We start from the raw sequence: 26,198 nt of genomic DNA on the forward strand, positions 1-26,198 counted from the left end.
CATTTTAAGATAGCCGCTTATCTCTTTTAAACACAGTTTCCAAACTTGCGAAAAATAAAACCAGACACGATCTATGCACTAATATTCTAGCATCATTACCGAATTACAGGATGCACTTCGATGTTAACCTTTAGCGGTCAAAGCGACACAGTGGGCGGCACGGTGGCACAGTGGGTGGGCGGCACGGTGGCACAGTGGTTAGCACTGCTGCCTCACAGCGCCTGAGACCCGGGTTCAATTCCCGCCTCAGGCGACTGACTGTGTGGAGTTTGCACGTTCTCCCCGTGTCTGCGTGGGTTTCCTCCGGGTGCTCCGGTTTCCTCCCACAGTCCAAAAGATGTGCAGGGTCAGGTGAATTGGTCATGCTGAATTGCCCGTAGTGTTCGGTAAGGGGTAAATGTAGATGTAGGGGCATGGGTGGGTTACGCTTCGGCGGGGCGGTGTGGACTTGTTGGGCCGAAGGGCCTGTTTCCACACTGTAAGTAATCTAATCTAATCTAATCTAATCTAAGCTGGAGACAGGCCCTTTGACCCAAACTGGTCCATGCTGACCAAAATGTCAATCCGCTCTAACCCATTTTCCTGCATTCGGCCGATATCCTTTAGAAGCTTTCCTATATTAATGTTTGTCCAAATGTAATTTACATGTTGTTAATATACCCGCCTCAAACTTTTTTTTTGGTGACAGCTCAATATATCGGCGTTCCACTCTCTGTTAATAAAAAGAGTTACCCCTCGAATTATCTTCTTTCTCCGCTGACCGAAAACTGATGCAGTCTAGTCCTCGATTCCCCAACCTTAGGCAAAAAAAGACTGAGTGCATTCAACTTATCCATGTCTCTCAAGATCTTATCCACGTGAATACAGTCTGCATTCAGTCTTCTTTGCTCGAAACAAAGAGACCTAGCTTTCCGACCCTGTAGATGTAACTCAGACCATTGAGTACAGGCAATATCATTGTAAGTTTCCTGTGCGATATTTCCAATCTAACACCAAATTTTCTATAATAAGGTGACCAAACCTCAATGCAATCCTTTAAATGCGGACTCACCAACGTCCTGTGTAAATTCAACGTAACTTCCCAAATTCTGTTCTCAATGCCCTGAGTGAAGACTTATTGGTCTGTTCATCACTTCATTTGTATGAATTATTAACAGTTCAGAACACGATTCCTGTAACAACTTCGATCTTGCGATATTGAAAGATAAACACAAATAATCTCGACATTTGCTCATTTTACCCAGCCAAATATCATAGACTACAGTGCCTGAGTAATCACAACGTCAGTGTTTAATTTGGGAATAAATTATGATGTCATACATGTGCTTATCAAACGCATTCTGGAAATCAACGTCCACATGAGCCACTTGGTCACTATGACCACCGAAATTGTCACCAAAGCAATGAGCTCAAATTGATTGGTCAAAGAAACATTGGACGTAAGAAAATCCATCCACACAAACCATTCCCCCTCCCCCGCCACACACTTGAACTGGTGTTTAAGACTTTTCTCAATTCCTCAATGGCTTAACTACCTGTTTCACGGCTTTTTCTTCGATTGAATGTCTATCCCAAACAGGGAAGACTAATCCAAGCTATCAATTCAATTCACCTGCCTCTTCCATCTTTTCTATTATTAACTCTCGAGTCTCACGCCAAGATGGGCCAAATATCACATTGTAATACCGTTTCCTCAATGATAATGCTTTGAATAGAATCTCTCATTATCTGTTTATATATGATTGATTATTTTCACTTCTATAGTTACGTTCCTTTCTTTTGTTTAGGCGTGTTTTTTTATGTTTTGTCCAATCTTCGAACCACCTGTCAATTTTTGCACAATTGCATGAATTTTCCTTTAGTTTCCTCATTCTTTAACTAAGCATACAGGCTTAGTTAAAGAATAAGGAAAATAAAGGAAAATTGTTCCATCACTTGGGTTCTTCTTATTCGGTGGAGATCATAATTCAGATTGGTCATTGTCCAGACCTTCAGCACGCAGGTATTGAGAGGAACAGTACTTGAGAATGCAGCAGGATGCCACAGCAAACTTTGAAGCAAACATAAATTAAGAAGCAACAGTATTGCGATGCAATATTACAATCCAAATTCGCGGCCGCCGAGCTTCACATTGTAGTTGCTCCGGTCATGTGCGATAGCATTTCTGACCAGGCTGATTCGAAAATATTCAAAAGAAATCTAATTCCATACTGCATAGGCACTCCAAGTCTGTATCGTTCTGCTATCTGCATCGAAATTAGTTGTTTCCCATCAAAGTACATGATCAAAATTCTGCACAGGGAAATTTAGATTGTTGAGCACATAATCAAACTCAAGGATAACTCCTCAATCGATTCAGTGTATACATCGTATACATGACACTACACTTCTCTCAGACACCTTTTATGTTCACCCAGACATGGATACGCTTTCCTGTCTCTCCAAATAACCCAGACCCAACCTTCTGGTCCAGGAAAGGGTACTAACCGTCATCATCCCATGGTGGAGCTGATCATCATATCTGCCCTCTGCTCCTGAGCAGCTCCGCACAGGTGGAAATGGCATAACACTCTCACAGCTCAGCCTTCCTTCCAAAAGTGAAGGTCAACACGATAACAATACTAAACATTTGTTTATCTGTCATTAAATCCTGAACAGACTTCTTTGATGCACCTGAAGAGGAGAAAAATACTTAAGAAAACATGCATTTCACTCAGTAGAAAACAGCAGAAATGTTCATCTCTGCAATTTTTATCATCTGTGAAATACGCAGAGACACATGAATTGACTGAGATTACCTAAAGTTTACTTTGGCAATGGAACTGTTTAATTCCCGTTAGCAATCCACTTTCAAGAACATGTTTCAATAACAGATGCTTCAAATGAATGTATGTTCTGTGTCAGGGGCATATACTGTTCAGTGATGTATTCAGTGCATTGCTGAAGACAAGGGGTTCCCATTCCTGTATGCAATTCACATTGCTGAAAATTTGTTGCTGGAAAACTGCAGCTGGTCAGGCAGGATTCCTGAAGAAGGGCTCATGCCCGAAACGTTGATTCTTCTGCTCCTTGGATGCTGCCTGACCTGCTGCGCTTTTCCAGCAACACATTTGCAGCTCTGATCTCCAGCATCTGCAGTCCTCACTTTCTGCTATTCAAATTGGCTAACGTGGAGGTTTTAGCGATATACAGTTAATATAACTTAACCATTACAAATCCTTTTCCAAACCTATTATCAGAGGGTTTCTTACACTGACGGCTGCTTCACATGTGCACGGCATTTCTGGGAAATTAGTCGGTTGATGATTCAGAAAATCTGTGAGCTGAAAACAAATGCACATGTTTTGACGGCGCACAATTAAACACGATAAATAAACATGACACTTTTCTCCACAAAGCAATGCAATTTTTTTAGATACCTGACTAATGTTTAAGTATTAGAACAGAATGCAATCTTACCCATCACAGAATTGTTGCGATAATGAACATCCCTCTTCGAATTAAAACTATAATTCCAGTAAAAACTTGCCTTTCCCCAAAATCTGCTGACAGCGTGAGTGAGTGAACGAAAACACCGCATTTCCATTGTTTACAGGAAAGAAGTATTATTTCCCATCTCTAACAGTGGGCAATAAACAAAAACTACGAACAAATACGGGCATCTGTATGTTACATATTCAGTCTGACCCCAACTGCATTGAACAGCCGCTCCGATGACACAATTATTCACCATTAAATCAACTTGATCTCTCAAAGTCCACACAGTCTCATATGCTCTCTTCCTTCTTCTCTTGTGAATCTTTTTCTTCCGTCTGTCCCTCCAAAACCGATGTCTTCTACCTGAGTCGTCTTCTGACTTTCTGTTTATTGTTATAACTGGAATAGCAATTGTTGATAGAGACTGCCTTCTGCGATAAATGTTTTGGAGAGGCCCATTCACATGACGTGCTCTCTTACTCGATGAGAAAGACGGCAGCTGAGACGAGACCTTAAGGAAGTTTACAAAATTATGAGTGATATAGATTGAGTGGATAGTCAAAGGCTTTTTTTTCGCAGCGTTGATGTTTACTTCCGAGGGGACACAGATTCATTGTGGGAGGGGCAATGTTTCAGAGAAATTTTTCGTAAGTCGTTTATCACGCTGATTGGTAGGAGCCTGAAACACACTGCCAGAAGAGATGGTGGAAGCAGGCATTTTGGCGATATTTAATACATCTGGAAGGTTACGTGAATATGGAGGGAATGCCGGGATATGGAACAAATAACAGCAGTTTTTTTTTAAGTTTACTAACAGAATGATGTTCAGCACTGGCTTAGAGGGCCGTATGGGCTGTACCTCTGCTGTGCTTGGAGTTGTGCTTTGATCTTTGTGCCACTGGAACATATTTTAAAAGGAGATTCAGCCAGAGACAGACGAAGGGAGAGTAATTTTGACCCCCAATTCGTTGATTCGAACACATTGCAAACAGATTAGGATGCAGAGATACAAACATACCTTCGCACACTAATGTCGAAACAAACATCACACGCATACGGAGATAGACACAGACAGAGATGCACACAGGCATATATAGACAGACAGAAATTGAGACAATCGCAGTCAGGGACATGCTGATACATACACAGACACACAAACACACATAGAGCCAAAGAGTTATACATCATGGAAGCGGACTCTTCAGTTCAACTCGTCCATGCCGATTATAATCCCTCACTAAACCAGTTCCAGCTGCCTGCGCTTGGTCGCGCTCCCTCCAAACACTTTTTATTATTCACGCACCTGCCTCAACGTCTTTGAAACACAGAAATTTACACACATCCAGCACTGCCTCTGAAAGTTCAGACACTAAAGTGTGTGAACCATTTGCTACTCGTGTCTCTTTAAACTTTTCCCCTCTCACGATAAATATCCTCCGAGTATTAAAATTCCCCAGCCTCGGTCAAAGACACTGATCCATACTCTTACTGAGTTTTCCACCCACGTGAAGGTCATCCCTCATCCACGACCCCACCCACCCCCCCAACGTTCCAATGAAATACGCTTGACTAACCATTTCATTTTCATAAATCAACTCCTCCGTTCATGGATACATCCTAGTAAATCTCATCTGAATCCTCTCCAACCTAATAGTATCCTTCCCATAAACGGGGAAGCACAACTGAATCCATGACTTCAGAAGAAGCCTCATCAACATTCCTGTACAACCTCAATATGAAATCCGAACTCCTCAACTCATAGGTCTGAGGCAGCATGCTGAATGCCTTTGTAGCAACCAAAATGAGCAAGCACCAAGGATTTATGACTGGACCACGAGGCATCTGTTCTCCAACAATACCACAGACTCTATTTTAATTGTAAATTACTGCCCTTGTTTACTTTACCAAAACGAAGTACCTAGCATTTCTCCTTGCTTTTAAATGCCCTTGAAGTTGTCGAGGCGACTGCTGTCGCAGGCAGTGTGTTAAACGTCCCGAATACACACCTAGAAAAGAAACTACCTCTGATATCTGTCCCGTATACGCACACACACACACAGACACACACAGACACACACACACACACACACACAGATACACACACACACAGACACACACACACACACACACACACGCATGCACACACACATAAACACAGAGGGTCTTCTATTATTCAAATATTGGAATATTGGATTATCCGAAGGAAATCTCAGGTCTTTCCCGAAAACAATGGTACGTTAACGAGCTGTTTCAACGCTGATCACGTCTTTTATTTACACTGAGTCAAGACTATCTCCGCTCACTGAAATGCTGCTGAGAACAGTCCTGGACATCAAGCCCATGCACCGTCTTCAAATGACTGACTTGCCATCCTCTCTCCATTGCTCCACACTTTCCATGGATTTCTAGAAAGAGTGAACCCTGAACCCCAACCCTTGCCCAGACATTCTTTCAAACATTGTCCTGCACAGCGCAGAGATGGAACTTGTCAAAACGTTGCTGTAAAAATGTGCGTGTGTGTGTGGCTGTCTGTGTGTGTGAGGGAGAGAGAGAGTGTGTGTGGGTGTATGAGTGTGTGCATGTGTGTGCGCGCAATTTGGAGACTTACACCCTAAAAAGCAGGAGCTGTCGCATTTGTGGTGCCCACTGTGGCTGCTCAGGACTGGGGGGGCTGAAATGGGCAGGTTCGCACCGTGGGCCAGGTGGCCGGTAGCGTGAGTGCGGACGGGAGTTGGACGGTGAGTGACACGGGTGGGGGATGGTGCTGGACTGGTGTGGGGGGCGGCCGGAGAGCGGTGTTACATTTTTTGGTGGGATAGACGGTGGGCTGTGTTGGACGCGGTTGGGAGCACATAGGGCTCAATGTTGGACGCATTTGGGTGCGGTGGTGGACTGTGTTGTTTGGCGGACAGTAAGCAGTGTCGGACTGCTTTGGGGGCCGTGTGGTGAGTGTTGTTCGGCGGTATTTTGGGGCGAGCGGGGGTAAGTATTGGACAGGTTTGGGGTCGGCGAGAGCGTGGTGTTTAACGGGTTTTTGTGTTGGATATGGGCTGTGTTGGGTGCGGGTGGAGGGTGGTGTTGGAATGTTTCGGGACCGACAGGGTGCAGTGTTGGGGCGGGTGAGTCGCAGTGGAGGGCAGGGTTGGAGCGGGCTGAGGGTGATGTTGGACAGTTTTTACGGCGGATGGTTCGAAGTTTTTCACGAGCGAGTAGGGGTTTTGGACGGGTTTGGGGACGGGCAGTGGGCGATGTTGGAGACGAGCAGATGTCAGTGTTGGATGATGTTTGGGGGTGGGCAGTGAGCGGTGTTGAATGTGGGCAGGGGGCGTTGTTGGATGCGTTTGTAGGACTGGCAGGGGGAATTTTGTGAGTGGGCTGGGGAGCGGATCGATGGCGGTGTTGGATGACTTTCGGAGCGGGCTGGGCAGTGTTGGACGGCGTTGTGGGCGGGCAGGATCGGTGTTTTTGGGGTGGGCGGAGGGCATGGTTCGCGCGCGGTTTCTGTTGCCTTGTGTGCTGCACGGTGAGCAGACTTTACACAAATCTACGAGCCCCAGAGGAGAGGCATGGAATCGATTAACCGAATAACCAATTATCCAAATGAAGTCGTGCCCGCCCGTCTCGTTTAGATAGTCGAGGCTCCTCTGTGTTTATGTGTATGCGTGTCTGTATGTACATGCATAAATATCACACCACAATTTAAGGCTACGTCCCCTCGAGCTGGGCATCGCCATCTGAGGAGAAACATTCTCAATGTCCAATGTATCTAAACTTCTGATTATCTTATATTTCTCAGTTCAATCACCTCTCAATCTCCTTCACCGAAACGAAAACAGCCTCAATTCCCTCAGCCTTTCATCATAAGACCTTTCCTCCATAGAAGGTAATATCTGAGTAAATCTCAGTTGAACCCTTTTCCAAAGCTGCCAAATCCTTCTTCTCATGCTGTGACCAGAACTGTACGTAATACTCCAAATGTGGCCACACCAGAGTTTTGTACAGGTGCAACATGATCTCATGGTTCCGAAACTCAATCCCCCTACCAATAAAATATGAAACACCGTATGCCTTCTTAACAACCGTCTCAACCTGGGTGGCAAATTCAATGATCTATGTACCTCGACAATGACATCTCTCTGCTCATCCAATCTACCAAGTCTCTTACCAATAGATCAATACTGTCTATTTCGTTTACTTCTTCCAAAGCGAATCTCCGCACATTTTGCGCATTAAACTCCATTTGCCACTCGCAGAACAAGCTCTGCAGGTTATCTATGATTCGCCGTAACTTAAAATATCCTTCATCACTATCTACTCCTCCACCGACTTTTGTTATGCACAAATTTACTAAAACATTCTTCTGTGCCTTCATCCATGTCATTTGTAAACGTTACACGCAACATTTGACACAAAACAGATCCTTGCAGTACCCCAGTAATAACTGAACTCCAATTTGAAGATTGCCATCATTACCAACCGATGTTTTATTTCAGTAAGTCAATTTCTGATCCAGACTGCTCAATCTCCCTCAATGCAATGCCTCCGTATTTTATGCTATGGGCCACCACGGGGAACATTATCAAACGCCTTACTTAAATCCATTTCAACTACATCAACCGCTTTGTCCTCATTCTCCTGTTTGGCCACCTTCTCAAATAACTCAGCAAGGTTTGTGAGGCACGACCTACCCTTCAGAAAACCGTGAGGAATGTCCCTAATCAACTTATTCCGTTTTTAGATGATTATAAATCCTATCTCTCACAACCCTTTCCAACATTTTACCCACAACCGAAGTAGGACTCACAGGTCTCTAACTTCCAGGGATGTCTGGAACAAGGAAGGGGAGTAGAGACAAGGAGGATTTGCTATCCTCCTGTCTTCTGCCACTATTCACGTAGACAATGACGACATAAAGATCAAAACCAGAGCCTCACCAATCTACTCCTCAACTTCCTGGAGAACCCTTGAATAAGTCCCGCCCGGAGGAGTGGACTTACATATTTTTACATTTTGCAGAATTGCTAACACCTCCTGCTTATGCCCCTCAATCCCATCGAGTCTCGTCGTCTGTATCTCAGTATTCTCCCCAACCACACTGTCTTTTCCTAGTTTTATTACGGGCAATATACACCACATCAACCGAATTACACACATGCACCTGTTCGCTCACCTTCTTAAAAGACTCATTTAGGTTCGTGAGGCAAGACCTACCCTTCACAAAACCGTGTTGACTGTCCCCAATCAACTTATTCCCAGTAATAGCCTATTGCTTCCTTTATCTCCGTGATCGGCATCGCAGTAATGTGCTTGAGCTAAAAAAAAAACACATTCAGCTTTACCACTCATGGAGGATTCCTGACGAGGATTCATTGGAATCTCCCCACTTTCAAAAGTAAAGGGTATTCAGCCAAATCTAACTGTTCTGGAAGTGATCCGATTGACAGCAGCTTGTATGAGCATACTAACTGTCGAAGCAGAATGACATTTGTGAAAACTATTTTTTTAAATTATTTTTTCTTCAGGTTTAGTAATATTTGAATATACATTATTTGCAGGTGCAGATGTTGGAACGGGGTGCACAAAGAAAAAAAACACAACAGCAAGTTAATGCACAACAGAGTTATTTCGAAGCACGAGCTTTCGAAGCGCTGCTCCTTCACCACCTGACGATGGAGCAGCGCTCGTAAAACCTGTGCTCCCAAATAAACCTGCTGGACTGTAACCTAATGTTGTGTGACTTTTATATTTGGACAGAGTTCGTTCAAGTTAACACAACGGAGGATTTGATTTTCAGTTTGTTATCAAACGTATGTGTGTGCGCGCGTGCGTGCAAATGTGTGCGTGTATTATTATGGTTGTGTGTATTTGTGGGCGTGTGTGTGTGTGTGCACATGCGCACATGGGTGTGTTCCACAATATTTTTAGAAAGGGTAACATCCGTGAGCATAGTTGCATACTCATATGGTTTGTCATTTCCTTACAGTTAACAAAACTTTGTTTAGTCATAAACTTGTTATTTTAGCAGATTAAAACTTGCTTGACCATTTGTGGGACCTACATCATTAGCGATGCCAGTAACCTGCTTGATCCTAAAACTTCCGGTGTCCAGAGAAGGAGTGGGACCAGAAAAAACAAATAGAAACTTGAAAATCCACGGAACTATGGACAGATGAGCATGACGTCAGTCGTGACTTGGATGCTGGAGGGGAATCCGAATGATAGGATTTACATATCAGCAAGGATTGCTTAGGATGACACAATATGGGTTTGTGCTCTCGAAATCATGCCTCAAGAACTGAATTGTGTATTTTGAAGGGGTGACGAAGAAGATTAATTAAGGCATTACTGCAGACATTGTCTACATGGATTTCAGCAAGGCGTAAGAAAAGGAACCATGTGGTAAACAGATCAGTAACGTTCGATCACATGGGAGGCGGGGTAGGTAGTCAATTGAATTCAAAATTGCCCGGAAGGGCGGAGATAGAGAGTGATGGTTCAGCTTTGGTTCCAAACTGGAGACCTGTGACCAGCGGTGTGCCACAAGCATCACAGAGTCATAATCATAGAGACTAACAGCACGGAAAAAGACCCTTGGGTCCAACTTGTCCATGCTGATCAGATGTAATAACCTAATCTCGTTCCTTTTTCCAACTCTTTGGCCATATTCCTCTCATCATTTCATATTCATATACATATCCAGATGCCTTTTGTAGGCTGTAATTGTGGCAGTCTCCACCACTTCCACTGAAAGCTCACTCCACACACGCACCACCCTCCGTATGAAACGTTTTTCCCTCAGCTCTTGGTTATAACTATATCCTCTCACACTGAACCTATGCCCTCTTGATCTGCAGTTCCCCACCACTTGGAAAACGAACTTGCCTGTTGTTTCTATCCCTACCGCTCATCATATTATACATTTCTATAAGGTCAATCCTCAGCCTCCGACGAACCAGGGAAAAGGGCCCAAATCTATTCCACCTCTCCCTATTGCTAAAGTTTCCAAACCCTGTCAGAATCCTGATAATTTTTTTGTTAACCATTTCAAGTTTCACAAAATCCTTCTGATAGGAAGGGTAGCAACTTCAGCCTGACATCGCTTTTGGAGGAAGTCCTAAGGGAGAGGACTCACATGTTATGAAAACGCAAGGACTGATTAGTGAGAGTCAGCATGTCTGTGTGCGTGGGAAATCATGTCCAACGAACTTGATTGAGTTTTTTTTCAAGATGTAACGAAGAGGATAGGTGAGTGCAGAGCCGTGATCTATGTTGACTTGAGTAACGCGTTCGACATGGTTCCTCATAGCACACTACTTAGCACTATTAGATTGCATGAAATACAGGGACAACTAACTATTTGGGCACATACCTGACTCGAATGCAGAAGATAGAGGTTGGTAGTGGAGAGTGGATTTTCAGACTGGAGGCCTGTGATGAGTTGTGTGCCAAAATAATTGTTGCTGTGTCCACTCCCTTCGTCAGTTATACAACTGAGTTGGATGTAAACACAGGAGATATGGTTCGTAAGATGAAGGTGACACCAAATTTGGAGGTGGAGTGGACAATGAGATCAATGCTGACTCAACTGTATTTCATCATTGAAAAAACGATTGGATATGACGATCATAGGTGTGTCCAATAAGTTTGCAGATGACATCAAAACAATGGTTCAGTGAAAAATGTTGAGGAATATCTCCAAGTACATCGCGACTATTATCAGATGGACTAATGGGTCAAGGAGTAGCAGTTGGACGATAATTTACATAAATACTTCGTTTTGTATTTTAGTAAGGTAAAGCAGTACTGGGGTTATGTAATTAATGGTAAGGTCCTGTGGTGTGCTTCCGAGAGAAGAGGCATGGTACTTAGTTTCTTGAAAGTGCAGTTGCAGGGAGAAAGGATGATCAAGACCACGTTTGGCACCTGTGACGTAATTCGCCAGAGCATTGATTCTCGGAGTTAGGGTGGCATGTTGCTCCTGTAGAAGACATTGGTGAGGTCACTTTTTTTTGCACTTTAGTTTGATGTGAAAAGGAAGGATGTTGTTAAAATTGATTGGTTGCAGAAATGATTGAAAAAAATGTTCCAGGAGTGGAGGATTTGACCTTCAGATAGTGGCTGAATCAGTTGAGGCATTTTTCTTCCGATCGAGAAATAATAGAGATTATAAAATCATGACTGGCAAAGATAGTATGAATACTCAAGGTCTTTTACCCACGATAAGGGAGTACAAAACAAGAAAGCATACGTCGAAGATGACTGGGGATAATTTTAGAAGGCATTGTGGGGCTACATTTTTCACGCCATGTGTGGTGTGTGCACGGAAAGTAAAATCAGAGGAGGTAGTGAAGGCGATGACAACTATATTTTAAAATCCATTGGCATAATACAAAAACTAGAAGGACTTTTACGGATATGAACCAAATGCTTGTTTATTGGAAAAGATCAGATGAGGATATCTGGTCGGCGAGGACAAGTGGGAGAAAAAGTCTGTTACGGTGTTGTTCCACTCTCTGCGTCTACAAGAGCAATGTGGAGAAATTTTGAAAGACACTTTTGAATGTGAATCTTCTTTCGCAGATGCTTGTGCTGTCCTTCTTGCATTTATTCAAAGTTGAGTTATTTAAATATTTGACAGAGAAGTGTGTCACGGATCATAGGATATAGTTAGGACCGTGGGGCTGAGATCACACACAGCTCAGCCACAATTTAGAGCCTGATGGAGAAAGCTCAAAGTGTATAAAAACCCATTTCGGCCTCTCAGTACTATGTTCCAACGTTCCATTCAGTCCCTTAAACCTGCTCGACATGAGCAGTTGGAGGCTACTTCCTTCTATAACCTGGTGCATAGAAACAGGGTGGACCATTCAGACCTTCAAGACTGTCACACTCAGTTCGGGGACGTTTTTAAAATGCAATTGAAAAATCCAAGCTGGCACAAATCAGGCTCATCATCTCTCTCGTTGTAGACTTTCCTCTAGTTGCAAATTCTGCTTTGATTGTTGGTCATTTTGTTGACGGTGAATACAGTCGCCATAACTCACGCAAAGATGTCTCACAGAATCCTTTGTCCACCCTGCCTGCAACATTCAGTAACAGAGCCTTCAGGTAAATAATACGCTCTAATTTTCCAACAACTGATAGTGAGAACAAAGGAAACAGGAGCAGGTCATTCGCCCCACCAAGCCTGCCTTTAGGATCATGCCTAATTTTACTTCCGTCTCAATTCTCTTTAATGCCCAATGCTTCATCGCCGTCAACTCTCTGACAGGTGACAGTTCATCTCCCTCCTTTTTAAGTACTTCTCGTAATCTCGCTGCACTCATACTCTGGAATAAAGAATTCCTGGAATTCAGTAACCACAGTTTGAAGAAAACATTCCCTGCTCCGACATCTGCTGATATGAAGAAAAAAGGTGAGCACTAAAGGCTCATGTAAAAGTAAGTGACCCAGATATCAAGGCACTGTTTGGCTGTGAATGGCGTCAGGGCGCTGAAAATTATTGGACATAATGGTATTCAATGCAACTCCCACACCCGTTGGAGTCACTCGTAGCACAAAGGAAGGTATTTGAGGCTCGTGGTAGTCCATCATCTGAATCGTTGGACGTCTGTAAAGGAGATAATCAGGGTAGTTTCCTCAGCATAAACAGTTTCAGCTGCTTCATCAATGCCTTTCCCAATCATCAAACCAGAAATGGATATGGCCACTGAGGATCACACAAAGTTGAGAACAGTTTGTCGCCCCTTAGCTCGAGCAAGTCACCACTAATCTTTCTTTACTCCAATGGGAAAAGCCCTAATTCCCTCAGCCTTTCTTCATAAGACATGGCCTACAGACTAGGCAGCATACTGGTAAATACCTTCGGATCGTCTCTGCAGCTCCGACACTGTACCCACAGAAGGGGGTGGTGTGGTCAGAACTGAACAGGATGTTCCAAATGGGGTCAAACCAGGGCTCTACATAGATGTAGCATAACCTCGCAACACTTAAAACCAATCCCCTGCTGCAGAAAGCAGAAAAAAAACATGCACCTTTTTAGCAACCCTATCAACTTGTGGGGCAAATTTAAGGGATATGTTTTCAGAAGAAGGATTTGAAGTGAAAGGTATTGTAATAGCTGAAAGCATGCAATGTTAACAATATCAGTGAACAGGCATCACCCCTAGGCTTTGAGTATCGCCAAACCGTTTTTGATTATATATCCGAGCGCCTGCCTGCTGAGGACTCCCATCTGGTTCATTGCAACCAATGACTGACCCTGTCTATTCGGGAGATCCGGAGCACCTTCCGCCTGGTGCTGCTAGTAGAATGGCCAAACACAGCATCTCTGGTGGTATCACGAGTACATCAGCTCCAAGTCAGGTTGTCTGTCCGCTTGCCCCATGTGGGTTATGCACTCACATCTATTACATCCACGTTGAAACAAAGCTCTTCTAAGAGACACGCAAAAATAAAGAGGGGGAGGTTATCTGCTGAAGCAAATTAGTGGAAGAGGGTCCTTGGACGAGGAGATGGTTCCAATGGACTTGAGGAGATGTGGAGATAGGACAGAAACTTGAGAAAAATAAGAGTTCAGGGCTCAGATAAAATTAAACTTCAGAGAATTATACAGCGAAAGGAATAAGTACAGAGGCAGATGCTCAGATCGACTCAATCTGAATGTGAAAGAAACTTCATGATTATCTCCCAAGAGAGAGGGGTGAAAAAGAGAAAATACTTCAAATTATGACGTTGACGATACTAGCGAGCCTCAGCAAGCTGTGTGTTTACCAAAAACCTGATATAACTGCATGTTGTCATTTTATTAACACCTTGAATTTATAATGATCAAAAGAAAAAGTTCACAATGAACGCAGTTGTGCCCTGGACATGATTCACAGCAAAATCTTGCTCCTGCAGTCAGAACAGATCACCTGGAGAAACATAACCATACGTTGGAGATTTCGAAAATAATAATGGCAATACATTTAACACAAAGTGGATTTTTCTCATTGTCGTCCAGACCTTCCGCCAGAGATGGAGGGAGACTATGAAGCTTCAATATGTTCACAATAAAAAGAAACCTTATCGGTCATGAGCTCGCTGGTATTTTCTCATTTTGGATTTCACAGTGAATCTATTCCCACACTCAGTTCAGATGTTCAGCCTCTTCCCGTTTGCGATCAAAGGCTTTTCAGCTCGTTGGGTTTCACAGGGAATCCCTTCCCACACTCAGGTTCAGGTGTACAATCTCTCCCCAGTCGCTGGTATTTCAGAAGGTTGGATTCCGAAGTGAATCACTCCTTACACTCAATTCAGGTGTCCAGCTTCTCCCCAGTGTGAGATCGCAGTGAATTGGAATCACCATTTGAACCCAGCCCCGCAGTGAGAGCACCTGAACTGTCCTTTGTCTCTTTGAACACGTTGATGTGCCATGAGGATCACAGATCTTTCTGTTACGGTGCAGAGGTCGATCCCATCTGCTAAGTAAAACCAAAACACGCAGAAAAGTTCGCCTCACCTCAGAATCTGCTGAAAGTTTGAGTGAGTGAAAGAACGCCCCTTGTTCCCATTTTAAAAGACAATATAACGATTTTACCGTAAATAGTGAAATCTACACAAAACGTATTAACAAATCCTCGCTCCCTTCGTCTTAACTAATTATTATCTGACTCCCACTCTGTTGAAATGCTGCTTCAATGAAACAATTATTAAACATTAAGTCATCTTAATCTCAGAAACCTCATACAGTCTTGAATGATGTCTTCCTTCTGGCCTAATTATTCCACTGTCTTCTACCTGGGTAACTGCTTACCTTTAGCTGATTTCTCAGGGGAATTTACCTTATGATAGGAAGTGCCTTCTAGAATTCTTTGAGAATAAAATGTTTATTTCTTCGGATTGCACCTGCTCTCCAGTTTGATGGGCAGTTAGCCCAATTCCCATCTTGTCTTGATAGTTTGGACTCCCAGCATTGTACCCTCTCATTGTTTCAGTGTTGTGAATAGAATAAATTCAAATTTAATTTGATTTTGGTATCCTGGGTATACCTTAAATTAATTGGTTATCAACAATCAAAACTCAGGTGTTTATTTAACTGCCAATTGTCACATGTATCTATGTTGAAACAGCCTGTCTCTTCGTTGTTCTGTTCTCTGGCTGCCGTTGTTGTAATTTAAATTCAGAAATTTAAAAGAAATCTTCTTCTATTTTACTGACTGTAAACTTTCAACTTTGTAACACTTCGGAGCACTCCCCACAATGTGGACAATTAAACAGTCCTCTTTGTCAACTTGCTGAATGGCCTCCCCTCATGCGACTGCATTCATGTTGTGACAGGGCAGATGATCTGCTGAAGCGTTGTCCACGCGTACTACAAGTGTACAGTTTCATCCCGCAGTGAATGATGCGATTTACTTCCATGTTCAAAATCCAATCATATTCAGTCGACAATAAATTCGGCAACTCAGTCAGATCATGAAGTGATGTTTGGTTTCCAATCTTTTCGTTGCAAATCTTCCCATTCTTTACTCTGTGAAATGAGTTGGAAGTAGAAAAAAAGTGAGGAAGAGAGCAGAAACACAAAAAAAGTCATAACACATAGGAACAGCAGTACACGATTCAATTCATCAAGTCTGACTTGAAAATCCTTAATTTCACTTTTCTGTCTGAACATATAACACTTGATTCCTGTACTAATTTTAAAAAAACTGTTTATCTCTGCCTCGGATACACTGAACAGCCGCCGCTACCGCCCTCTACAGTGAAGAATTACCCAGATTTTGCACCAACTGAGAGAAGGAATTCCTCCTCATCTCAATCCAACAGAGGTGACTCCTTGCCTTGAGATCATGTCCTCTGGTCATAATTGATCAGAATTGATGTTTTTGAATCTGTGTTTCAAACACAGCGACACAGCGGGGAAATTTACTTCGACATTTTGTTTCAGGAGGCAGTCACACTCGCTAATGTAAGTAACTCAAACTCAGTTTATGATCAGGGAAAGCAGGGTGCGACGGCAATTTAGGCAGGTATGGGTTTCTGAGGTCAGGCACTGACCTTTTTCAACAGGTATGAGATTTTACTCCCTGCATGGATGAGGAAAAGGGCTGTGGAAAGGAAGACCCGGCTGACCACTCACCATGGGGCTGAAGGCCATACAAGAGTGGGGATCAAAAATTCAAGTAGTTGCTTTAGGAGATTCTATAATTAGCGGGAGAGCTTGTATCCTTTGCAAACTGATTCGGAAGTCCTGCGTAGTATGTTGCCTGCCGAGTGCCAAAGATTTGGATATCTTCGACCGGCTTGGATAGATATTGGAGCGGGAGGGGGTAGGATCCAATTTTTGTGGTCCACGTTGGCACTAACAAAATTGGAAAGGCCAGGAAAGATAACCTTTTTCCGCATTGTCAAACGTTGGAAAGGAAATTGAAGATCAGGTCTTCAAGGCTCATAAACTCTGAATTACTGCCCGAACCACGTGCTATTTGGCACAGGGATAAATTATGGAAGTAAACACCTGGCTAAGAGTTTGGTGTAGGAAAGAAGGATTCAATTTTATGAGACATTGGCATGAATTTTGGAACTGGAGGGATCTGTACCAATGGGACAGTGTCGACCTGAACCAATCTGGAACCAGTATTCTGACGAAAAGGATAAATGGGGTGTTCATTAGGACTTAAAACTTGTCAGTTGGCGGGAAGGGAACGGGAAAGTAACAGGGAGTATGGAGCCAAGTAGAAAGACAAACAGTAGGTTAGCGTGTGTGCAGAGTTAAACTTCAAGGCCGGCTAGGAATGAAGCAAAAAGGAACGATAACTTAGGGCAATTCAGTAGAGAGTTAAGAAATCATGAAGATAAAAAAATTAGCATGAAGGTGCTTCATCTAAATGTTCATAGTATTTGTAACAAAGCAGATGCATTAATGGCACAAATCATTGTGAATGATTATGATGTGAAAGGCATCACAGAGGCATGGTTGAGTGGGTTCAGGACTGGCAGTTAAACATTCAAGGATTTACAACTGATTGAAAACTCAGGCAGACGGAGCGGAGTTGCCTTCTTAGTTAAGAATGAGATTAAATGCATTGCACTGAATAACATAGGGTCAGATGATGTGGAGTCTGGGTGGGTGGAGTTGAGGGACCACAAAGTCAAAAAAAGTGGGGAGCGGGCGTTACGTCCAGACCTCCCAACAATGCTCAGGACCAGTGATGCAAAATGTATCAGGAAATACATCAAGCATGTCGGAAAGGCAATATCACGGTGATCATGGGGGACCTCAATATGGAGGTCGACTGGATAAGTGATGTGGAAGGATCTAAAGAAACGGAATTCATGGAAAGCGTACAGGATGCCTTTTTGGTACAGGTTGTGATGGAGCCTATAAGTGAGCAGGCTATTCTGGAATTAATTCATTGTAATAAGCCAGACTTTAAAGGAAATTGTAAGGTTTGGGAACACTTAGGAGGCAGGCTCCATCATATCGTAGAGTTCAGTTTGCAGTTTTAAGGAGAGAAGGCCAAATCGGATGTAATGGTGTTACAGTTAAATAAATGTAATTACAAGGGCATGAGAGAGGAACTGACGAAAATCTACTGTTAGCAGACCCTCGTGGGAAAGAGAATAGATCAATAATGGCATGAGTTTCTGTGTGGAATTGAGGACACAGTACAGTGTTCCATCCCAAACAAAAGAAAGACGATTCGGGAGGATTTAAACAACCAACGCAAGTCAGGACATGTGTCAAAGAAGAAGTGAGAGCTTGTAAAATGACCATCAGCACTGGGGAATCAGAAGATTGGGAATACTACAAAAAGAAACCGAGGAAAGCAAGGCGAAAAATAAGGAAGCAGCGGATCAAACAAGCAAGCCAGTAATATTAGAAATGGTAGTAAAAACTTTTTTCAATTCATAAGAAACAAACAAGAGGCAAAAGTAGAAAATGGGCCGCTCCAAATTGATGGTGGAATGCTAGTGATGGGAAATAAGGAATTAGCTGAAGAACGTAATAAGTACTTTGCATCAGTCTTCACTGTGGAAGACATGAGTTATATCCCAACAATTAACGACAGTCAGGGGCAGAGTTGAGTGTGGTACTTATTACAAAAGAGAAAATGACGGAAAATCTGAAAGGTCCAAAGAGCGAATGATCTCCTGGCCCCGATGGCAGCATTCGAGAGTTCTCAGGGAGCTGGCTGAGAAAGTAGCAGAGACGCTGACTGTGATCTTTCAAAAATGACTACAGTCAGGGAAGGCCCAGATGATTGGAAATTCGCTTTTGTAACCCCCTTGTTCAAGAAAGGATTAAGTAAATAGTTGGAAAATTATTGGCCAATTCGCCTATCATCAGTTGTCAGTAAATTTCTAGAATCCATCATTAAAGATGAGATTTATAAATTATTGGAACTGCGGTTTCGGATTAGAACAAGTCAGCATGGATTTAGTAAGGGGAGGTCGTGCCTGACAAACCTGTTAGAATTCTTTGAAGAGGTAACAAGTAAGTTCGACCTGGGAAACCCAGTGTATGGTATTTATCTAGATTTCGAAAAGGCCTTTGATAAGGTGCCTCACGGGAGGCTGCAGAGTAAGATGAGGGACCACAGTGTTCGAGGTGGACCTACTGGCATGAATTGGGGATTATCTGTCTGACACACGGCACAGATTTGCGATCAAAGTTTCTTTTTCAGAATGAGAGCTGGTGACAAGTGGGGTCCCGCAAGGTTTAGTGTTGGGGGCTCAGCTGTTCACTTTATATTTTACTGAACAGGATAAAGGGATTGGGGGGATTCTGGCGAAGTTTGCGGATGATATGAAGTTCGGCGCCCAGGCAGGTAGTTCTGAGGAGGTGTGAAATTTGCAGAAAGATTCAGACAGATCAGGAAAGTGACCCATGAATTGGCTGATGAAATTCAACGTGAGCAACTGCGAGGTCTTGCATTTTGGTAAAAATGAATACAGGCATGGAATATTTTTAATTCGTTAGAAAATTCATAAAGCCAAAGTACTAAGGCATCTGAGAGTATTAGTCCAGGATTCTCTCAAGATTGATTCGCAGGGTGAGTCTGTGATTAAGGAAGCAGATATAATGTTGTGATTTATCACATGCGGGTTGGAATATAAAAGCAGCGACGTGATTTGAAACTTGATAAAGCTCCAGTAAAGCCCTATTTAGTATAGTGCATCCAATTGTGGACCCCATACGCAGGAAATCATACTGGCACTGAAGCGTGTCCAGTGGAGATTCACAAGTTTGATCCCAGGAATAGTAGTCCGAAAATATGACGAACGGCTGTGGATCCTGGGATTGTATTCATTAGAGTTTAGAAGGTTGAGGGACATCTAATAGATATTTACAAGATCATGCATGGCTTTGAAAGTGTGGACGCTGGGAAGTTGTTTCCGTTAGGCGAGGAGACGAGGACCCGTGGACACAGCCTTCAAATTAAAGTGGGTCAATTTAGAATGGAATGAGGAGACATTTCTTCAGCCAGAGAGTAGTGGGCCTGTGGAATTCATGCCACGGAACGAAGTGGAGGCAGGACGTTGGGTGTTTTCAAGGCAGAAATTGATAAATTCTTGATCCCGCAAGGAATGAGGTGAGACTCCAGGTAAGTGGAATTGAATGGAACATCAGCCATGATTAAGTGGCAAAGTGGACTCGATGGGCTGAATGGCACTGATTCAACTCTGATGTCTTCTTGTCTTTTGGTCCTAGACTCTCAAACATAGGACATTACAGCGCAGTACAGGCCCTTCTGCCCTCGATGTTGAACCGACCTGTCATCCCAACATGAAGCCCATCTAACCTACACTATTCCATGAACCTCCATATGCTTGTCCAATGACGACTTCAATGTACTTACCGTTGCAGGCAAAGCATTCCATACCCTTACTGCCCTCTGAACAAAGAAACTACCTCTGACATCTGTCGCATATCTGTCACCCCTCAATTTAAAGCTATGCCCCTTTGTAAAATGGCCCTCCCTGTCCAATCTATCCAACCCTCTGATCATTCATATGTCTCTATTAATCATCTCTTAAACTTCTTGTCTCCAACGAAAACAGCCTCAAGTCCCTCAGCCTTTCCATACCAGGCAACATCCTAGTAAATCCCCTCTGCACCCTTTCCAAAGCTTGCACATCTTTCTTATAATGCGGTGACCAGAAGTATAAACAATGCTCCAAGTGCAGCCACACTAGAGTTTTGTACAGTTGTAGCATAACCTCATGGTTCTGGAACTCGATCCCTCTATGAATAAAAGCTAAAACACTGTATGAATTCTTAGCAATGCATTCTTAACAACCCTGTCACCCTGGGTGGCAACTTTCAAGGATCTGTGCTCATCTACACTGCCAAGAATCTTTACATTAGTTGAATACTTTGCATTCTGGTTATTCCGACCAAAGTGAATCAACTCACACTTAAGCATTAAACACAATTTGCCACCTCTCAGCCTACCTCTGCAGCTTATCTGTGTTAACATGAAACAATAATCTCAATGAATCTGTTCTGTGAATCCCTTGCGAATTTTCCATAAGGTTTTCTTTCATCTCTTGGGAAAATCCTCCGATGCCAGGGATCAATCTCTTGAACATTCTGTATACTGCCTTTACTCTAATGAGTGGATGGGACAGTCAACAAGGTACAATAACGTATCTTCTTCCTGAGGCAGCTGAGCAAATGCAGCATGTCCACAATGCCCCTCGCCAACTTTAACAGATGTATCACTGAAAGCATACAGTCCAGTGCATTATGGCTCGGTATGACAACTGCTCTGCACAGGACCGAAAAAAGAAACACCGCAGGTGGTGTGCACAGCCCAGACCATCAAATAATCCAGCCTCCCATCGCTGGACTCCATTTACAAGGCTCATTGGCACAGTAAGGCTGCCATCATCATCAAAGACCCCTCCTCCACAGTAATGGTCTCCAAATCCTCTTCCATTAGGAATAAGTTGCAGGAATGTGAATACATTCACCAGAATGTTCAGGAATAGCTTCTTCCTTGCTGCTTTTAGAATGCCGAATGGACTCTCTTCTTTCAAGTAATGCTGATTTTGTTAATATTGATCCTACTTAGCACTCGGCCTGTGTATTGACTTATGAATGCCTTTCTCTGTCCAAGTTTATTGCTTTTTCATACCCGATGATCTGTCAATCCTGCTTGCAAACAAGGTTTTTCACTATACTGCGTCATATGTGACACTAAATCATGTCCATTAATCAATAAAACTGTTCGCAATATTCCAGCTGAGATCGGAATAGTGTCTTTGGTAGTTATCATGGCATTAATATCGATAACTTAATGTTGCAATGAATGCCCGGGATCATGGTACAGGCCTCCAGTAACAGTTAATGGTAGTGCATTGTGATCGGTTAATTAAATATCTTGGCGATGAGCGAATGCTGAAGATGACAGCTCTATAATATAATAGGCTAAGTGTGGTGGAGGGAACCGGTGTGGCAGATGACGATAAGTTTAGAAAGACAAAGCAAGACAGCATTATTGGCGAGCTGTTTTCTGATAAAAGCGGGAAAAACAACTGTGTAAGTTAAAGAAGAGCAAAGAGCTTGTGGGGAGTCAGAGAAGACATTTTTCTTGCTCACACAGCTTTAATTTTGCAAGATTAAATTTTCATTTCGTAAAAGAATTTCTGCCACTCCTGGAAATCTTTTATAGAACATTTAATAGTTATTCTACAACAAATTTGGCACTCCAGATGGGAACTGGAAGTAACATTTTCCTCTGAACAGAGGCTGCAGTTGTAGGGCACTTCCCACTTGAACCGTGAGCTCTCCTCAGACAGAGGAATAAAAGGGTTGGCCACCCAGCAAAGAAAGAATAAGCGTTGAGCTGCAAATATAGACTGTATTCTGTCAAATATCGGAGATTGCTGGGATCGCAAGAATGTAAAGAAAACTTCTGGTGGGTCTCTCTGATCCAAAGAACCAGAAGGTGAATGGTTTCCCAACGTTTCAGCAGACGCAGAGAATTGTTCAGAAAATCTGCTTGGGGAGGGATGGGGGAGGAATATAGAATAAAGAGATTGAGCCAAAATTTCAAGTTATTCCCTGTGGTTACTGCGTCATGAGTCGCGTGATGGTTTTGCAGATTGCATTGCGGTCTGCTCCGTCAGGGTTGTGTCGTACGAGAGATTTTGAACCAAATTGAATTCCAGCAGATTGGTAATTATATGATTAAAAGTTAAAGAGGCGAGAATAGTCATCGTGTGAAAGTGTTCCTTGATGTTGAATGTTTAGGATAAAGCCTGGATTAGACTTTATTTTAGAAATGTACAAGGGGTCTGTTATCAAGGTTTTGTGTGTGTGTGTGTGTGTGAGAGAGAGAGAGAGAGAGAGAGAGAGAGAGCAGTTCTGGCTTGCAACGGTCTTTGTGTCTGTCTGTGTGTGTGAGAGATCGGGTGATTTTCCAATTTAATCTTTGTGATCTTGTTTGTATGCATACGTGTTTGTTGGTGGTTAAATGTTTATTTTCCTCTTCCCAGAGATCGAGATCCGTGGTTTTTTGATTTTATTTTGCACTGTACGAATTTAAGAAAACATTTTTAACAAGTTTTCTAGGAACTATCAGTGATTAGTGCATTATTCAGATGCAGTCGTAGAATGGTTCAGGCAGAACGAAATATAATAGATTGTTTTGTTAGTTAGTTGAAACGAAGGAAGTTTCTGGGTTGTTCGATTTGTCAAGGTTTACAACGAGTTGCAGATTTAGGGAATATTAATATTAAGCACAAACGGACTTGTATGGCAAAACGGAGAGAGTTGTGAGACCAGAGGTAATAGATTAGTTGGACAGAAATGTACGTCAGCATGAATTAAGGGACTGCAGTTGAAATTTTGGTGGAGTAATTTCCATTATTAAGACACGACACAAAGTTATGTAACAAGGGGAAGATTGAGATAGAGGGGAGCTGGAATGGAAGTTAGCTGACCTAGAGCAGAATGTGTTAAGAAGAAAATGAGAGGCGGGACAGGCGACGAGGTAAACAGAATTAGAAGCTTTACAACTGGACAAATAACGATTGCAAGGTGAAAATCAGATGTTACGCATGTTAAGAGAACAAAGCGATTACGAGGCACCTCTATCTTATTCCAGGAATGCAATGCTGAGACAGGCAGACAGTGATGAGGGGAGAGGAGCAGATGAGGCAATACACAGGAAGGAAGATGGGGAGAAGTGCAAGTTTGGTTGGAATTGAAATCTGATGCCGGATCACAATGTAGCAATTTTAATCAGGGAATGAAGCTCATATGGGGAAGATACTGCCATTGTTTACAAAGCGGGGAGACAACCGCACTACATTCCTTGGGGAACCCAGGGTCTGGAAGGGCTGAGGAATGTGCTGCCCAGTTTTCATGATGGAGTAGGAAAGTGGATTAGAGCCTTTGAAGACGAAACTACGGGGCAGTTGTTGGCCATGAGGGTTTGAAGACACTGCTAATATTTATGGTGGGATTCCTGAAATTAAGAGACATAATGGACTGAACCACCTGAAGAATGTTGTGGACAATCCGACGATTGATGGTGCTGGTTTTGATCAAGTAATACAAAGGGTATGGTTGGCTGTTAGGCTGTTACCACTTAAGGCAAATCGAAAAGCCCTGTGAAGGGTTCCATTGGGAAATACTGAAAACCCAGCAGCCTATTCGGAAAATCAGTTGAAATGGTGGAGTCTTGAAACAAAGTAGTGGAAGGTACTCACCTCTTAACGACAATGTTCCAGACAGCTACTGTCGAAGCAATGCCTCTCATGTCAAATCTAAGCTTGAAGAGGTAGTGGGTGTAACGTCCGTGGCCAGCCAGAACTTCAGACGTCATGTGCACCACGCGGTCGTAAGACAGTAGAAAGTCCAAAAGAAGCTGGCTGAACAAAAGGAGGAGGTGCAAAGGCAGTTGACACAAATGCAGCTCGGCTAACGTAAAAAGGCGCAGAGAGTAAAATCCAAAATGCCGTTGCCAGTGACGATTCGGCTGGTTGGCACTAATTAAAAGAATGACATGCTGGTGCAGGAAGAGCTGTCTATCGACACCTGGCACGGGCCAGGAAAGGTCATGCCAAGGATAGTTTGTTTTGGAGGTTCCTTTACACAGATAACATTCCAAGCCAATATGAAATTAACTAACAGCCTAGACAGAACGGGGGTCACCAAGGACAGGGACAGGGAAAAAGAGGTGTGGATGGGGCAATGGGTATGGTGAGAACTCAGATTCAAAAAGCATCAGAAATAGTGTGTTAGTGTGTTATCTACCAGCCCACTTGTGGAGATATTGCCCACATTAACACTGGCGCTCCTGGCCCCAGGTTAGACTTATGAGTCAAAAACGTCTGGCTGTTCCCCCACATTTCCCTACAGGTCACCGGAGCCTGTAAATCCAGACATAATGTGTTCGGGGTGCCCAGAGAATCCAAGTAGGATGGGGCAAATACCTTATGGAGATTCGGGAGGCTGAACAGGTTCATATTGTAGAGATTAGTGTCGAAGGACTGTTCAGTAACACGGTGATGAATACTGGAGCTAGCGATAATTGTGTTCAACCGCAATATGCCTCTCACCTTCCCATTTCAGTTAAATTTATTGAAACTGTAGGGTTCGTAGGAAAATCAAAATTGACAATGTTTGGAGCTCCAGTAAGTTTACACTTGGTAGTTAAATAGTAATTTCACCTTTATTATTCTTTAAGGAGACACCAATTAATTTGTTAGGTAGGGACGCTTTAATGAAGTTCGAATTAGAATTGGAGTGTACTAAAGAGGGATTTAATGTAGATAGAGCGAATTCTCAGTTGTTGTTGCAGGAGGCCAGGAAGGGCGAGGTATATTGGACAGGCGACAGAGATGGGAATACTTGCAAAACTGGTAAACAATGGGGGAAAGAAGATTTAGCATCCTGTCTTTGGCTGAGCCACCCTAGTCTGAGCTACATTGTACAGTGATTTTTAACAAGGTTCAGAGTAACGTCTTCGGCGAGTAGTGGCACTGTAAGGTTGTCACTCCACAGCATTTACAGAGTGCAGTGATAGTGATAGTTAAGCAAACGGGCTTCCGTAAGAGCAATGGGGCACCGAAACAACATTGTCAGCCGATTGTCGAGTTGAATATTGCATTGATGATGCCTGCAGCGTTAGCTTTATAAAGGGTTGGGCACACAACATATGTTATCTTTAAATGCGTTGCTGGAAAAGCGCAGCAGGTCAGGCAGCATCAAAGGAGCAGGAGAATCGACGTTTCGAGCATAAGCCCTTCTTCAGGAATGATGAGGGTATGCCAAGCAGGCGAAGATAAAAGGTAGGGATGGGGGACTTGGGGGAGGGGCGTTGGGAATGCGGTAGGTGGAAGGAGGTTAAGGTGAGGGTCATAGGCGGGAGAGGGGGTGAGGGCGGTGATTTCGGAGAGAAGATTGCTGATCAAGAAGGCGGTGCTGAGTCTGCGGGTTGGGATTGAGAAAAGGTGGTGGGAGGGGAAATGAGACAGCTGGAGAAATCTGCATTCATTCCTTGTGGCTGGAGGTTCCTAGGCGGAAGACTAGGCGCTCTTCCTCCAGGCATTGCGTTGCCATGATCTGGCGATGGAAGAGACCAAGGTCCTGCATGTCCTTGACGGAGTGGGGGCGTGAAGTGTTCAGCCACGGGGCGATTGGGTTGATTGGTGCGGGTGTCCCAGAGGTGTTCTCTTAAACATTCCGCAAGTAGATGGCTCATCTCCCCAATGTATAG

This window comes from Chiloscyllium punctatum, chromosome 35, assembly GCF_047496795.1.
Source record: "Chiloscyllium punctatum isolate Juve2018m chromosome 35, sChiPun1.3, whole genome shotgun sequence".
NCBI classification, from domain to species: domain Eukaryota; kingdom Metazoa; phylum Chordata; class Chondrichthyes; order Orectolobiformes; family Hemiscylliidae; genus Chiloscyllium; species Chiloscyllium punctatum.